This window comes from Limulus polyphemus, unplaced genomic scaffold (assembly GCF_000517525.1).
Source record: "Limulus polyphemus unplaced genomic scaffold, Limulus_polyphemus-2.1.2 Scaffold3547, whole genome shotgun sequence".
In the NCBI taxonomy this organism is placed as follows: domain Eukaryota; kingdom Metazoa; phylum Arthropoda; class Merostomata; order Xiphosura; family Limulidae; genus Limulus; species Limulus polyphemus.
The window spans coordinates 19,881-35,540 of NW_013669157.1; the positions used below are offsets into that span (position 1 = coordinate 19,881).

General features: G+C 35.4%; 2 protein-coding genes across 2 annotated transcripts in view; one reads left to right on the forward strand and one right to left on the reverse strand.

Annotated features, from left to right (window-relative positions):
* Positions 1-15,660, reverse strand: part of LOC111088328 (arginine-glutamic acid dipeptide repeats protein-like) — a gene marked incomplete at its 3' end in the record, with an annotated part of 62,935 nt that overhangs the window by 15,261 nt on the left and 32,014 nt on the right. The window lies entirely within an intron of this gene.
* LOC111088327 overlaps positions 5,030-15,660 on the forward strand; it is a 96,962-nt gene continuing 86,331 nt past the window's right edge. Inside the window, exon 1 of the mRNA XM_022398112.1 lies at positions 5,030-5,052. The gene's annotated coding sequence lies outside the window, so the exon portion shown is untranslated. The remainder of the gene's footprint in view (positions 5,053-15,660) is intronic.

A 15,660-nucleotide genomic window follows, 5' to 3' on the forward strand; every position in this document is an offset into this window, starting at 1 on the left:
AAAAAAAAAAAAAAAAAAAAAAACCGAACGCGCTACGCCCTTTTGGGGCTCGTGAGTAGAGGTAAAACGGGAACAGCCCAAGAGATGGCGGTAGGGTGCTGTTGAGTAGATGCCTTTAATCTTATTTATTATTTTAAATTTAGGGATATCTATGCGGAAATGTTTTTCTTCCCTTAGCCTATGGAATTTGTTTGTTTGAAGTTGAGCCCAAAGCTACACAATGGGCTATCTGTGCTCTGCCCATCACGGGTATCGAAACCCGGTTTCTAGCGTCTTAAGTCCGCAGACATACCGCTATTTTTACTGTGGAGCAGCCTTTGGGAAAAACAAATGGTGACGTTGGTAAATTCAACAACAGTGCACGTGCAAAAATTCTTATAGCTTTGAATTTATTAATATAATCAGACAGGAAAGTTTTAGCCGATTGTAGAGATTGATTGAACTAAAACCAAAAATTCGAAATATTCTCTTTAGTTAACTTTCTTGTAAGAGTCATTGTGGTCAACGATTTGTTTGTCCCTAATTTTGAACTGCTGACCACAGGAAACATAACCAGTCGGCCCATCGCCAACTCTTGAGCTACTCTTTATCAAAATAGTGGAACTGACCATCACAATATAAAGCCCCTACGATTGAAAGGACGAAAATGTTCAGTGTCGGGTTTTGACCCAGTGCCCCGCAGATTAAGAGCCAAGCACCCTAACAACAGGCTGTTCAAGATTTTTATTAAATCAAATTATTTCCAAAATTAGTTAAGGTAACTAACAAACATATGTTTTAAATCATCATTCTACCCCATGAGCTTGTGATAATATAGCTCAGATTTCAGTGTTTATTTAATTTTTGTCCTTTACCGCTTTAATGTCAAATAGTTTGGGGTCGGCTGGTCCAGTCGGCAATGATATAAGACGCACATATTCGGTGACGGAGATTCGAACTCGCGATTCTCATGATTGGTAGGCGAGCACCTTAACCATAAAGCAATGCCAAGCCTTTTAGCGTTTATTTAAACAAAATAAAAAAATTAATCAATCTTCAAGACATCACCTTTCCAACGCCTTGCCCTTAATATTTGTAACAATAAAAAACTACTGAATGTGGTGCAAATAACCAAAGTTTTGTCAACTGTATACTATTTTAAGCCAGGCATGGCCAAGTGGTCAGGGCGCTCGACTCGCATCCCCGTCACACCAAACATGCTCGCCCTTTCAGCCGTGGGGGCGTTATAATGTGACGATCAATCCGACTATTCGTTGGTAAAAGAGTAGCCCAAGAGTTGGCGATGGGTGGTGATGACTAGCTGCCTTCCCTCTAGTCTTACACTCGTGTAGCTTTGCGCGAAATTCAAAACAAACAAAATATACTATTTTCACAATTCTACACATACATAGAGAGGCCAGTGGAAGATTTTGCTTGGCTTTCTCAACACTACTTCCCATTTCAAATTCACAGTGGTGTTGACAGTAGGAGGATTTAGTCTTCTACTCTCTCTTTCTCCAAGCCGATTAACAGGCTTTCTACGACAAGATGAATGAGTGTTGTTGTTTTGTTATCCTTAAACTGTAGCATGCTTTAAAATGTATTTTCGTGGTTATATAACAACTATCGATATACAAAAGTAGAGAAAAAACGCACATCCTCAAAGCTTGAAAAATTGAAATAATTCTTTATATTAGTTTTTTTCTTGTCTTGCTAGATTTCTTTTTAAGATTCATACTGACTCTTTCTAGAAGACTGCAGCGTGCAACAGCAGTAGGTGTAGCAGAGGTTTTTCTTTTACTAAAACTTCGAAATATATATATTCTTCAGGCTCGGAGCATGGCTTCATTTTTATGTATGACGCTTTCGTATAGTGTCACGCTCCACATGGCCAGGTGGTTAGGATGCTCGACTCTCGCATTCTGAGGGTCGCGGTTTCGAATCCCCGTCACACCAAACATGCTCGCCCTTTCAAATGTGATGGTCAATCCCACTATTCGTTGGTAAAAGAGTAGCCAAAGAGTTGATGGTGGGTGGTGATGACTAGCCGCCTTCCCTCTAGTCTTTCACTGCTAAATTAAGGACGGCTAGAGCAGATAGCCTTCGTGTAGCTTTGCGCGAAATACCAAACAAACAAACCAAACAATCAGAGCTTTTGGTCATAATTTTTGTTAAAATCTGTTACACATTGCTAGCTATATAATACACGGATTAAACTCCAGTAATGTGTCTGCATTTCTGTTTCTTATGCTTAATTTTGTTTTAGAGCAAAGCAACGTTGGGAATCTATGCTGTATTCATCGCGTTGAATCGAACCCGGGATTTTAGCGTTTTACGTCCGTAAACCTACTGCTGTCCCACGGAGGGCGAATAATTTTCTAAACACAATTATCCACACAATAATATAATTATTTCTTTATTTTTAAAAGTTCATTAATTAAATTATTGGACTAGAATTAAGATCAGATTTGACGTTTTCGCAATAACCAGTATATGAAAGTTTCTTTGATAGGAGTTAAAAAAAAAACAACGTGAAAACAAAGGAAGTGAAATACACAACATTAAAAATACACTCTTCGAAAGGAACACGAATTATTAAAAAGTACTTCAACAATTGTCACACTGATTTTTTTTCTTAACATTTAGAATATTGATAATTCTCGTGACAAGTAATATGAAACTGTTGACTGCTTCCTACCTGAATAAACAGCAACAGAGACACTCATACAAAGTTTGATGAAATCTGAATGACTGTTCTCATCGTTACAAATTCTGGTCACGTGTCAAGATTTGAGGTGAGAAGAAATTCACACTATCAGAGTGTTTCGTCACACGAATTATATGTGGGGCTTATATTTATTTATTTAATTAGTTTCGTTTTATTTCGTAACGAAGAGATCAGCTGGTGTAGGTCGAAATCTCCACTTTATCTCATTCTACAGTTATGGGAACATTATATATCGTGACTTTGGAGGCTGAATTTAAACATTTATTTTATATTACAGAGGTCAAATAGTTAAGGATTTGAAAAACACGGTGAAGCACAACGACTGTATAACATATCGAATTGTACGTTACTCAATATGAATAACATACACGAAAAGGCTTAACATTTAACGTACAAATACACCAACAGCACACGATGTAATACTTCTCTACGTCTTGTAAACAGCTTGAGACGAAGAGTCTTGACAAAAGCAGATGAGAAACTGGGTATATGTATAGTTAGCATTACAATAAACCTAACAGAAATACAAACATATATATGTATGTCACTCTGTGTGTTTTTGTTATATGACATTATTGTTATGGAAGACTTATTTTCCTCAATAGTTTATTGGGATAATTAAATATGAAGAACCTGATAATTATTATACCTTATGTATAACTGTATTTCTTCTAGTTTTAGTTTCATTTCTAGTATTTTCAATTATGTGATCTTTTCTGATAGACCTTCAATTCAAACATACAGTGAATCCACAAGGACAAAGAATCATAGATCTTCAATTCAAACATACAGTGAATCCACAAGGACAAAGAATAATAGATCTTCAATTCAAACATACAGTGAATCCACAAGGACAAAGAATCATAGATGTTCAATTTAAGCACACAGTGAATCCACTATGACAAAAACACGAACCCACCAGTATATTAGTTACATCTGTCTTTAACTGTGAGAACCAGTTCATGAAGTTTTATAGTTTGCAGAACCCCAGATAGAAAAGAGTGTATGTCATGTACTTTAAACATAACTTGGAATTTTTATGTAATTGGTTATAAGTTACACAATACAGTGTTTAGATCCATTGAAAAATTCAGTTAGTAGCCGTTATGCAGAAGAGAACGTTTGTTATACAAAAAAAAAACAAAAAACTCTTCGGTTACATTTCCATCACCGTGTTTCCCGACAGATTCATCTTTGTTTTACAATTTTAAAATCCAGGGTTCGAATCCCGGTGGTGGACGGAGTGCAGCACTAAGAAAACAGCACCACCAACATCACCACGTTTGTTCTATCATAACTTCACCTTATATAAATGTGTGTGTGTGTGTGTGTGTGTATAAACATATATACATACATACTTGTTATATGAACACAGAACTGCATCGCCACCTGTGAGTACAGGAAGGATAGTTCGTTTGTCTGTTTTAGCGGATCTATCTTTTATATGTTTGGCGAAAAAGTTTGGTGATTGCTGGAAGTTTAAGCATATGTCAAATCAATGTTAAGATATATTTTTTACACCGGAAATGCTGTATGATATTGGAAGTTTTCCTTTTTTTTTAAATTTATGACACTTTGCAAATGAATAACTCTGGCTTTTGTAAACTTAGTGTTGTCATGGTGACCAGCGCCTAAGTATTTACAACACTACTATCGAATATTAGAGCCCATCAAACAAATGTTAAGCCCCCCCCCCCTCTACCAGAACTGGCTATTTATCATAAATTATTTTGAATAGAACGGTGTAAGTGATTTATTACTGTTAAGATAAATAGCATCAGTGTCAAAGGAGAAATAAATATACATATAATTATATTGCAGAGAGGAAATGTAGTTAAGATCACGGTTAAAAAAAAATGACGAAAAATACGTGATATGAGCACATTTTAAAAGTTTCCATAGAAACCACACACACACACACGCTTACTGAAGAAGACTGTATAATACCTGCATATTTTAACAGTCTCTGTTGTAATTATGCGCCGTTACTAAACAGTGGAGGCTAAGCAGTTTTCTAAAAATTAAACTCCAGTGACGTTGCCATGACAACCTAATGACTGGAACCGACGGCCATATGCTGAACGATTCAGATTAAATCCAGTTGGGCGTGTAATTCTTTTTTTAGAAAAAAAAAAAAGAAGCTATTATTCTAACAGATACAGCGGAGAATTAATGCTGTAACATGACCTATTAATTTTCTCTCCCTTAGGTCTCGTCTCCAGGACTTTTGGAGGTACGTCATAGGTATTAAAACTTGTACATACGATACACTCTGTCGAATCAGCCGTCATCCATTTCAAAGAGCCTTATCTATTATTATTTCGCATTTGAGAAGGCTGATATAGGTTAGTAACGACTTCTTTGTTTCTTTTTTTATCTATTTCTTGAAATAAACAACATATTTATACACACAACATAATTGCAACGGAGTTTTATAAAAATGTTATTACTTTTTTATGTACAAGGCTACACTCTGTCTACCAAGGGGAATGGAACCCCAGATTTTAGCACTGTACGTCCGTAAACTTACCGCTGCCCCACTGGGGACGAGTTTTATAAAGAGTTTCTGTGAAGAAAAAATATATATAATGACGGCTTCAATTTACCGTATTCTATCAAAACCTTGCAATAATAAAAAAAAAGTTAATTTTCTCGGCCATATTCAGCTGGTTTCGTTGTAAAACACTATTTAAGCTTCTCGTCCATCGGTTGACACTGGAATTGAAATTTTCAATTTTATGCGCACGTGGGCCAAGTGGACAGTTCAGTGACCCCAAGTGCTGATATGAACGTCTCGAATTTTGAACGACTACTGACCACAAGGAAGACAGACAGCCAGCAGCTACAGCCGCCACAAGGGCTTTGTCCAGCTCTTTGAATTGAATGTTACTTTCACAAGACGCCAACAGCTAAAAGTGTGGAGTGTATTTACGTCTCGAACCCAGAAACCTTCATTTCGCAAACCCGGCATGCTACCCATTATGTCACACCCGGGTCCCGTTTTATACAGATAAATTGGGCTCACGCAGTAAAATTATTAAAGAAGAAAAGTCAACTTATCAGTGTGTTAATTCATGGTGAATATTACCCCCAAAATTGTTTCACGAACAAAAGACTATGGGAAGAATTTTTTTTTTAACTTGTAACTTTGAGGAATTTCAAATAAGAAATTGTGTGTACGTGTTTTTATTTAAGCGTCACAGTTAAACAATTATTATTATTAATTAAAACGAAGAGAACTGTTTATACACTTAACAATGGATTTCAAAATAAAGATAAGTTTGAAATCTTTCAAAAAAGCATGCACCCAAGCACATTTCTTTACAGATTATCTTTCAAGTTTAAAATAATATATAAAAACACGAGGAAAAAACAACAACAGACAAATCCATGAATCACAGATACTAAGACAAGAACTTGTCATTTGTGACGTAATGTAGCACTCTAGCGTCTATTTTAAAATTCAACGGAACTAATTAATATGTGAAAAATTCATATACTTTTGTAACGAAGCGTCCTCTGTTTGGGGCTAATATGGTCAAATGACGTATACAGTGTCAAACACTGCAAGTCAACATATAACGCAAGACATTAAATTTTTAAAAAACAACAACAACAAACAAACAAGGCAGTCATTAAATATGAAAATTTCTTGTTGACACAGAAATGACAATATTTTGTTAGTGAACATTGTAAGGAATATGCTGGTATACTCATATCTAATCAGCACATTCAGCTTTAATTTAAAAAAAATAATAATAATAACCTGTTATTCTTTTCGATTTATGACATACCCTATTTGTGCGAAGAGCCATGCTTGGGTAGCCAACCTTGATTCCCAACTAGCACATAATGTAATAATCTATAAGTATAAATGTCTGTTTTTTCGAGTAGTTCTTCGTAATTAATTAACCCAGGAATTACCTCGTTTATTCTTAGAGGAAAATATCGTTACGAAATACAGAGTTATTGTTCGTACTTGCGTATTTAACATAGTGATTTCAAACAGAAAAATCCTCTCCGCGCCAATATTTCCTTCAATTAACTCGAACAAATGTTATACCGCTGTTGCCACTTTCAAATTTAACGAGCCATGCATTTATCTTTTAATCTCGATATGGACGTACCGACTGCTATGTATGATGTTACACTACACATTTTTGTTCCAAAAGGTGTGATGATGCGGAATAGGAGATTAAAAAAACAACTTGTATATATACACACACACACATACAAACATATTACACTGTTTATTTTGTAATGAAAACCCCTAAGAAGAACAAATTCCAAAATTACTGTTTTTTTCTGATTAAGGTTAAACTATTTTTGCTGTTATATCACCGAAGTAGTCAAAACATAAAAATTAAAAATCCAACCTTTTTAACAAATAAACATGAATATTGAGCATTCAACATAAACACCATAATTGGCCTAAGAACAATCAGCGAAGAAGTGGCAAATAATTATGATGAGAAGTTAAGATTTCATTCTTCTCAAACATTTTTACGTGTATTGTGATCGTAACTACACACATTACATTAAGCATAAAGCCACACAGTGGGCTATTTGTGCTGTGCCCACCACGGGTATCTAAGCCCGGTTTTTTAACGTGAAAAGCCTTCAGAGTTACCGCTAAGCCACTGAGTGGGTGGGGGTGGGGGTGGCACACACGTATTACGGATGGAAAATTAAATATATTTATTGCATGACAGCATAAACTCCAGTTCTGAATGTTAACAGCCAGTGCCCCAATTCACTAATCTATATTTATTTTTTCTTACTAGAAATAATTACGAAATTTAGTAATATATAAATATATATATACACTAGTATAAAAGCCCGTCAAAAATGATAGGAAACCATTGTTGGATGATTAACGAAAATTTTAGAATTTAACTAAAACGAATTTGTCTTTATCTCCAAAATACAGCTACTCTTCACTTATTTCATCAGCCTCGAAGTAATTTTTAATCAACACATTTTTCAGTAAAAACTACGTACAAAAATGAAATGTTATCATGAACAAAAGTACTTGTGCACTCTGAAAGAGACTTAAATAGCACTCTTGAGCCTTTTCACTGTATTCTGGGTCAGGAAGCAGAAAACATAGTGCGGACATTCCGACACAAAATTTTCAACTCTTTCGACTGAACAAAGGATAAAAGATATTTGGTAGTAATAAACATTTATTTTTCTTTATGTTTTAAGGCCAATTAGGTAATATATGTGTTAAAATTCCAAAAGAATATTTATTAATCAACAGTTATTTACCACTTAAAACTTTTTATACACCGACTCTAACGTTAGTAATAGTAGGCCTATTTGTAGTCCAATTTAATACTTGAACGTAACGTAAGGCTTAGGTGGAACACTACTTGGTAAATTATATTTTGCTTTTGGCTACAACTCAATGTCATAAAACTTCTCAATTAAACTATTTTGCTGTTATATCACCGGAGTTATCAAAATATAAATAATAAAAAACAAACCTTTTTAACAAATCAACGTGAATATCGAGCATTCAACACAAACATAATAGTTGGCCTAAGAATAATCAAGTGATAGTTTTGTTGCTAAGCGACGGTGTGTATTGTTGAGCATTACTAAAAAAGGAGCGTGAAAGCGTTCTTGACAGAGTGACAAAGGGAATAAGCCTTTTTATAGTTAGTGATATTTAATTGTAAGTTAATGTCTTCATATCAATGTACAGTTTAAAGTAACTACAAGAATTGGATTTTTAAACCTCAGCGGCACCTTATGCGCACGTGGGCTAAATAAACAAACGGCCACGTAAGAGACCCCTTAGAATTCAGGTATAGCAGTCCACAATTTTGAAATGCTGACCAATGAAAGACAAATAACTAGCCACCATGTGGGCCTTGCTCTTTGAACCGAATAACGAGACAAACTAACACTTTTATAGCGCGCCCACAAGTGAAAGTCTCAAACCCCATGCAGACCCTTCGATCCGCAGCTCGACACGCTAACCACTAGGCCATGTTAAGTACAAAATAGTGTTTTCATATACAGTTTGATAGTATCAACATCAGATATGGCTCCTTCACACATGTCAGACTATAACAATACGAAGGAACACACATATATTTCATTAGAAATTCTACACTTGTTGTTTGTTCGGTTTGATTTTCGCGCAAAACTACAAGAGGGCTAGCCGCGATAGCTGTCCCTAATTTGGTAGTGAAAGACTAGAAGGGAGGCAGCTAGTCATCACCACCCACCGCCAACTCTTGGGTTACTCTTTTACCAACGAATAGTAGGATTGACCGTCACATTATAGCGTTCTCACACGGGCAAAAGGGGCGAGCATTTTTTGGTGGGACGGGGATTCGAACCCGCAACCCGCAGACTGCGAGTCGAGTGCCCCCTAACCACCTGGCCATGCCAGGCCCCATTTGTTGTTTACATTTTACACAGTTTTCAGTTCAAGTTTTAAGCGGGAAAAAGAACAAAAGTGCCTGTCCTTTCCAGAAAACTAAAAAAAAAAACAAGGGGTGGGGGAGAAATACAAAAAGTAATGTCAGAAACCTGTAATACAAGATGTCAAGTATGCACAATACAAAACGAACATTTATTGTCCAAGCGTTCCAATGACTGCAGACTGTGAGCTATAATTTCAAATAAGGGACAATGTTGCCCTAGGACAATGTTGCCTTACATGCATGTATTATTCGTGACTGATAAATATCACAGCTTACTTATCAACTATATCTTTATCTTAAAAAAAAGCAGATACGTTTTCTTTGAAGTTCCACTTGCCCTGTAATTTTTCATACACGTTAACTATAGTGCGTGGCGTTCTGTGATAATAAGTAATACAGTAGTAGAAAACCGAATCCGGGGGGAGATGGAGGGGGGGGGGGGAAAACAAACGGACCTGTATGTTTTTTTTTTATTCTTCGCCAATAAATCAATTTGTGTCGCCTGAATAAATTACTAAGGATTCACTAATTCAAACAATATTTTTTTTTAGATAATTCTTGATACTGACTTGCTGAACTTTGACACTAAAATTTCCTTAGAGAGGTCAGTCGAAGGAGGCCAAGGTAGGGGTAGTTGACTTGCTATTATTATTTCTTATCGGCTCTGTCAGTCGTAGGATTATCCACGTTGTTAAAAACATAGAAAGGTACCGACAGTCAGATAATTTCCAATACCCTGCTGACTGTGATTACGTCACACCGTCCTAAGGTCATGGTTAATAAGATATCTATGGGGTCATTTCTAATGGAACAAAGTTTTATATTTAATTTTTTAAACCAGTTATACAAAAAATAATAATATCTTAACTAAAATTCAGTTCGTTTATTCAAATGCTGATATAAAAACATCAATGCATTTATATCATCAAGTGACATCATTCATACAACGAGAAGTTCAACCACGGATCCAACACCAATAAAAGAACCTTTGGGTATTAACGAGCGGATCAGTTTTTTATAATTTTTTAAACATACCCTTCTTTTATTATATTCAAATGTTTCTTTCTTTCTATGCTATGTAAAGTTATTCCGTGTTTCTAATAATCTTAATACTGTTTTTTTTTTAATCACCAGATCTATTATATTGTTTAATTCTCGTGGTTCTATCTCGTGTTACATTCTGTTTTCGTGTATTGTTTAATTTCAAAACGTTTTGTAATTGTCAGTAACCGACAGGCTTGTTTGTGGCTTGAAAAAAAGAGCGTTTGCTCGAAACGTCGCCAAGTTAATAAATTATTATCGTAGTTTTTAAAGGTGATTTTTCTCTAAAATTCTAATTTATTTATTTTATCACCTTCGCATTTTTCGACTTATATATAAGTTTTAGTAATAGCTAGCTACCTTCAACCTAATGAGACACGCGAGTTAAATGGCCAGTTCAGAGACCCCCAAAGTTCAGATATATCCTTCACTAAAAGCCTCGTGAGTATGTAAGTCAGACCATTTAATTATCTGAATAATAATTAATTAAAGAAGGGATAATAATGATCGCTTATATGACACATATATTTCCAAACATTGTTCTTTCTTAGAAAAAATACCAATCATGTGAACAACAACAACGAAACGTCTTTAATAATGTTTCACTAATCTCGATTTACTGTAGCCTAGAACTACCGTCTTTTTGAAAATTGGTGAAGAGAATATCACCCGAACAATATATTTCCACCAAACTATAATCGCAAGAAACAACTATATGCATATTACCCGATTCATTTTTCAAGGGGATTGGGTCTTACGTTGAACTTTATCTTAAAAATAGAAAAAAAACGTAATATTAGATTCCCCAGTTAAACCGACTGAACTACAAAAACGACACAACAGCATAGATTTATCGAGTTTAAACATATAGCATTCAACTCGCTTTCTAAAGAAACAAGTTGTTAAAAAGTGCCTCATTGCCAGATGCCAGAGTAGTAGCCTGTGCCTGTAAGGTAGTGTTCACTTGGCGTGCGAGAGGTAAGGTTCGACTCTGAGAGAGATACAAAAGTTTGATTATCATGTTGAAAAATTTGCGTCGAGTTGTTGGGGCCCCTGAGGTTAAGCTCGAGGACAGGCCTTGTTTAGAAGAAAGGGAAAAATGTGGTAGCGAAATAATTTGAATTGTTAAAAAGTTCCTTGGTAGCAGTTGTTTGAGTATTAACCTAGGTGGTAGAGTGGTCATTTGTGGAGCGAGAATGAGTTTTTAAATCTAGCCCTGCAAAAATAAGTACAGCTCAATCTTTGATGTTTCACTTTGTTTTTAAAGTCTATTTGAAGCTATATTTCAAATTTATCTTAATTTTTAAATCAAGTGTACAGGGTCTTCATAAAAGCAGGACTATACGTAGAATTGTCTATTTTTAAATAGAGGCTTATTCGTTATAACGAATTCATATATTTCTCCCTGTTGTTTTGATCAAATCCTCAGCAGTAATAGTTGTTTTTATGTAGTTTATTATTAAACAAAATTTGGCTAGTTCTTTCTGCTGATAAATCAGGCAAACGACTAATCTCAGAGCAGTACACCTTAACCAATAATTACCATCTCATCATGATGGGCCGGCGTTGCCTAGTAGTTAGCGGGCCTGGACTATGAATCCGAGTGTTCTTGATTCACGTCCCATTGCCGTAGAACGGGCTAAAAAAGTAATTTGGGGCCGCGAGTGCACTACAAGAATGAGGATCAAACCTCTCTGTTCAATTAGAGTAGCCGAAGAGTTGGTGGTGAGTGATGTTGAATAGTTGCCTTTCATCTAGCCTTATCAGTTAACTAAGGACGGCTAGCGCATTGAGGAACTCTGTGCGAACACACAAACACATCATGATGAAAAAGATGCACGCACATATACAATTACATTCACACACAGAACTTCAAAATAAACAAACCAGTTTCCTTATTACAGGTAACTACTCCAAGACGTGGTTATATATTTTAACGTAGGAAAATGTCGTGACTTTTCAAGCATTTTGATCGTTTTAATTCTTTTTTTTTTTGTAAAATGTAATTGATTTTTAAGCCTCCACTTAGGTTTATATTACTTGAAATACGATAAAACTAATACCATCTTCATATTACACGACAATATTTCAGCCTAAGTCCAGATGTGCCCAATGAGAAATTTAAGTGATCCGAGTTTGTTTTTTTTTTCGCGTAAGAACACATTAAAATCATTATTGTGGAGTATTGAGAAAAATATCGATTTCTCATTACCTACCATCTGTACGAGTTACTGTCACGTGACCATGATTCTGAGCGGGGAGGGGGACTTAGTTTCAACTATATCACTAACTCACTAACGTCTTTTTATTTTCTGTTTCTTGCTTCATTTATTTACCAGCAATCTTATGAAATACATTCTCGATTTATTCACTCCTCGTCTGACGAGCTGCTAGAGGAGTTAAAATTACATTAAGAAGCGTTCTTCAAACAGAAATAAATCATAAAGACACAGTTGTAATACTAGAAAATATGGAGTTTAGATCCACCAAAATCTCATTTAATCAACCACGCTACAATTCCACTACAAAATACAAAAAAAAAATAATGTTATTACATCTTCGGTGTTTATGAAAGCAAAATAACGTATGATAAAGGAAAAAAAATCGAACATTTTTTTGCTCAGCCTTAAACTGCTAAGTTATGTTTGCACAAGAGCTGACGAGAAGAGCGTCAATTTTACAACAAAAATAAAAGAACAGAATGTTATTAGGTCACATATTCAAGTGATAACTAAATCACATTAAAACATAAATGCCTGTGTATGTTTACTTGTATACATGTGTGTGTATCTATATAACAATAATGATAAACGTCAATAAGTGTCTGTGTATCTATATAACAATAATGATAAACGTCAATAAGTGTCTGTGTATCTGTTCCTCATACTTTTCCCCATATCTTGATCAATCAGCACCAAACTTGACACAATGATACAGGATGACATGAGAAAGGTCATGAGGGGGTTGGTCCCCCATCTAATTTCATATTGATAGAATTCTTTAAAACAGTATATTTTTAATTTCAGTAAAGGTACCTTTATGTATTTTTATTGCACTTTTAATGTTTAATAAGTTAAAAAAAGAAAACAGAAACACAATTTTCTATCTTTTGTTACAAACAATTATTTACTCTGTGTATTATTAAATTTCCTACAAAATTACTGTAAGTGACCGAATGATTGCTATCTTAATTCGCTTAGTACTGGCCTAGTATCACAGCAAACCAGGCCCGACTGTTGTAAACGCATACATATATTTCGCAAAGTTATTATTATTATTACATATTTCGTTATTATTATTCCTTATAAAAATTAATTACTGAAATTAAAATGGCAGAATTTGTCTTAAAATTCTCAGTAGAGACTGTGGCTCCATCTATAAACTTAAATGTAACAAATCATTAATCTCCTATAAAGTAAGATTTATCTGGATACAAGTTTAAACACTTTCACGTGTCAAGTCATGTATCCATATAAATTTGTTGTTCCCTAAAAGAGTTTGTTTGTTTTGAATTTGGCGCAAAACTACACGAGGGCTATCTGCGCTAGCCGTCCTAATTTAGCAGTGTAAGACTAGAGGGAAGGCAGCTAGTCATCACCACCCACCGCCAACTCTTGGGCTATTCTTTTACCAACGAATAGTGGGATTGACCGTCACATTATAACACCCCCCCCCACGACTGAAAAGGCGAGCACGTTTGGTGGGACAGGGATTCAAACCCGTGACCCTCAGATTGCGAGTCGAGCGCCCTAACCACCTGGCCATGCCGGGGCCCCTAAAAGTTAACTAAAGTTTATATTATACTACACAGTATTGTGTGTATATATACCTATTATTGATTTATGTACTGGGTTACAAAGTATTATTTTTATTTTTGTTGACACATACACACATACCACCGTTTCTTATTCTCCCCCATCACTATCTAAACGCGAGTGTTCGAGTGTGTCTGTATACGAAGTCGACAGGATATGAGGATGTATATATATCAGTTATAGAAATAAAAAACATCGGGTAGTAAAACAAAAAAAAACCAGATTGACTTTAGATATAGAAAGCCCGAGTTGATAATTACAATTGTTGGATCTTCTCTCACGTTCCTGCCGTCCATTTATTCACTCTGAGTCTAAACAAAGTTACATTAAAGATGATGAAAACTGAAAACTTTCACTTTGCATGTTTATACGAATTAATAGTATGGGTTACTACATGTCAAAATCGTACTAACGGACAATATTCAACAGTGAAAGTCACAAATTTCAAAAGCGTATAGTCTTAGTAACATTCATATACATCAGCTGAAGTCTGTATTTAACACCATCAACGGTGTTTCATATCCTTATCAATCAGCTGAAGTCTGGATTTAACACCCTCAACGATGTTTCATATCCTTATCAATCAGCTGAAGTCTGGATTTAACACCCTCAACGGTGTTTCATATCCTTATCAATCAGCTGAAGTCTGGATTTAACACCCTCAACGGTGTTTCATATCCTTATCAATCAGCTGAAGTCTGGATTTAACACCCTCAACGGTGTTTCATATCCTTATCAATCAGCTGACGTCTGGATTTAACACCCTCAACGATGTTTCATATCCTTATCAATCAGCTGAAGTCTGGATTTAACACCCTCAACGATGTTTCATATCCTTATCAATCAGCTGAAGTCTGGATTTCGTAGCCTGAGCAGTATTACATTATATAAAAATTTCATTCAGAATACTATTACTCTTACTTGTAGCAGAAAATGGCCCAAGCTGACCAATACGTTGTTAACAGCAACAACGTCCGATTCTTACGTCATCACTTAAATTGTTATCATTGAGAATATATCAGAATTATTTTTTTTAAAACTTACAACCATAGCCTGGTCTTTCAGTTTCTTGCCTAACAAGCCTTGCTCGTGTAAACTTACATACCAATAAAATATGTGTAACAAATTGACTTACAATAGTAGTCTGTCTATTCTTCGAATTTTATAGCATAGCAACGCATGATTCAAGAAAGCTTACTTTATCACAGAGCGTTCATTAGATTGTTTATCTGTTTTTGTCACTTACAGTAGCCTCTTCATTAGGAGTTTTTGTTTATTTGTTTCGGATGTTCGCGCAAAGCTACACAAGGTCCACGCTAACCGTCCTTAACTGTGATCTGGAAGATTAGAGGGAAGACATATGATCACCAGCAACCAATGTTAACGTTTGAGCTATTCGATAAACGAATAGTTAAGTTTCAACAGTAAGGCTCATAACGTATCCACGGCCCCGAACTGCGGAACGCGATTTTACAGCAGAGAGATGCGAACCATGGACTCTCGAGTCCGGCACGCTAGCTACTAGGCGTAGGGCCATCAAGTTTTTTTTTTTTTGCCTATCAACGTCTGTATTGTGCAAACTATTACAGAGCATTCAGTAAAACCTGATTTTGTGTTACCACGAGTAGTCTACCTGGTAAACTTCTTTATATATATA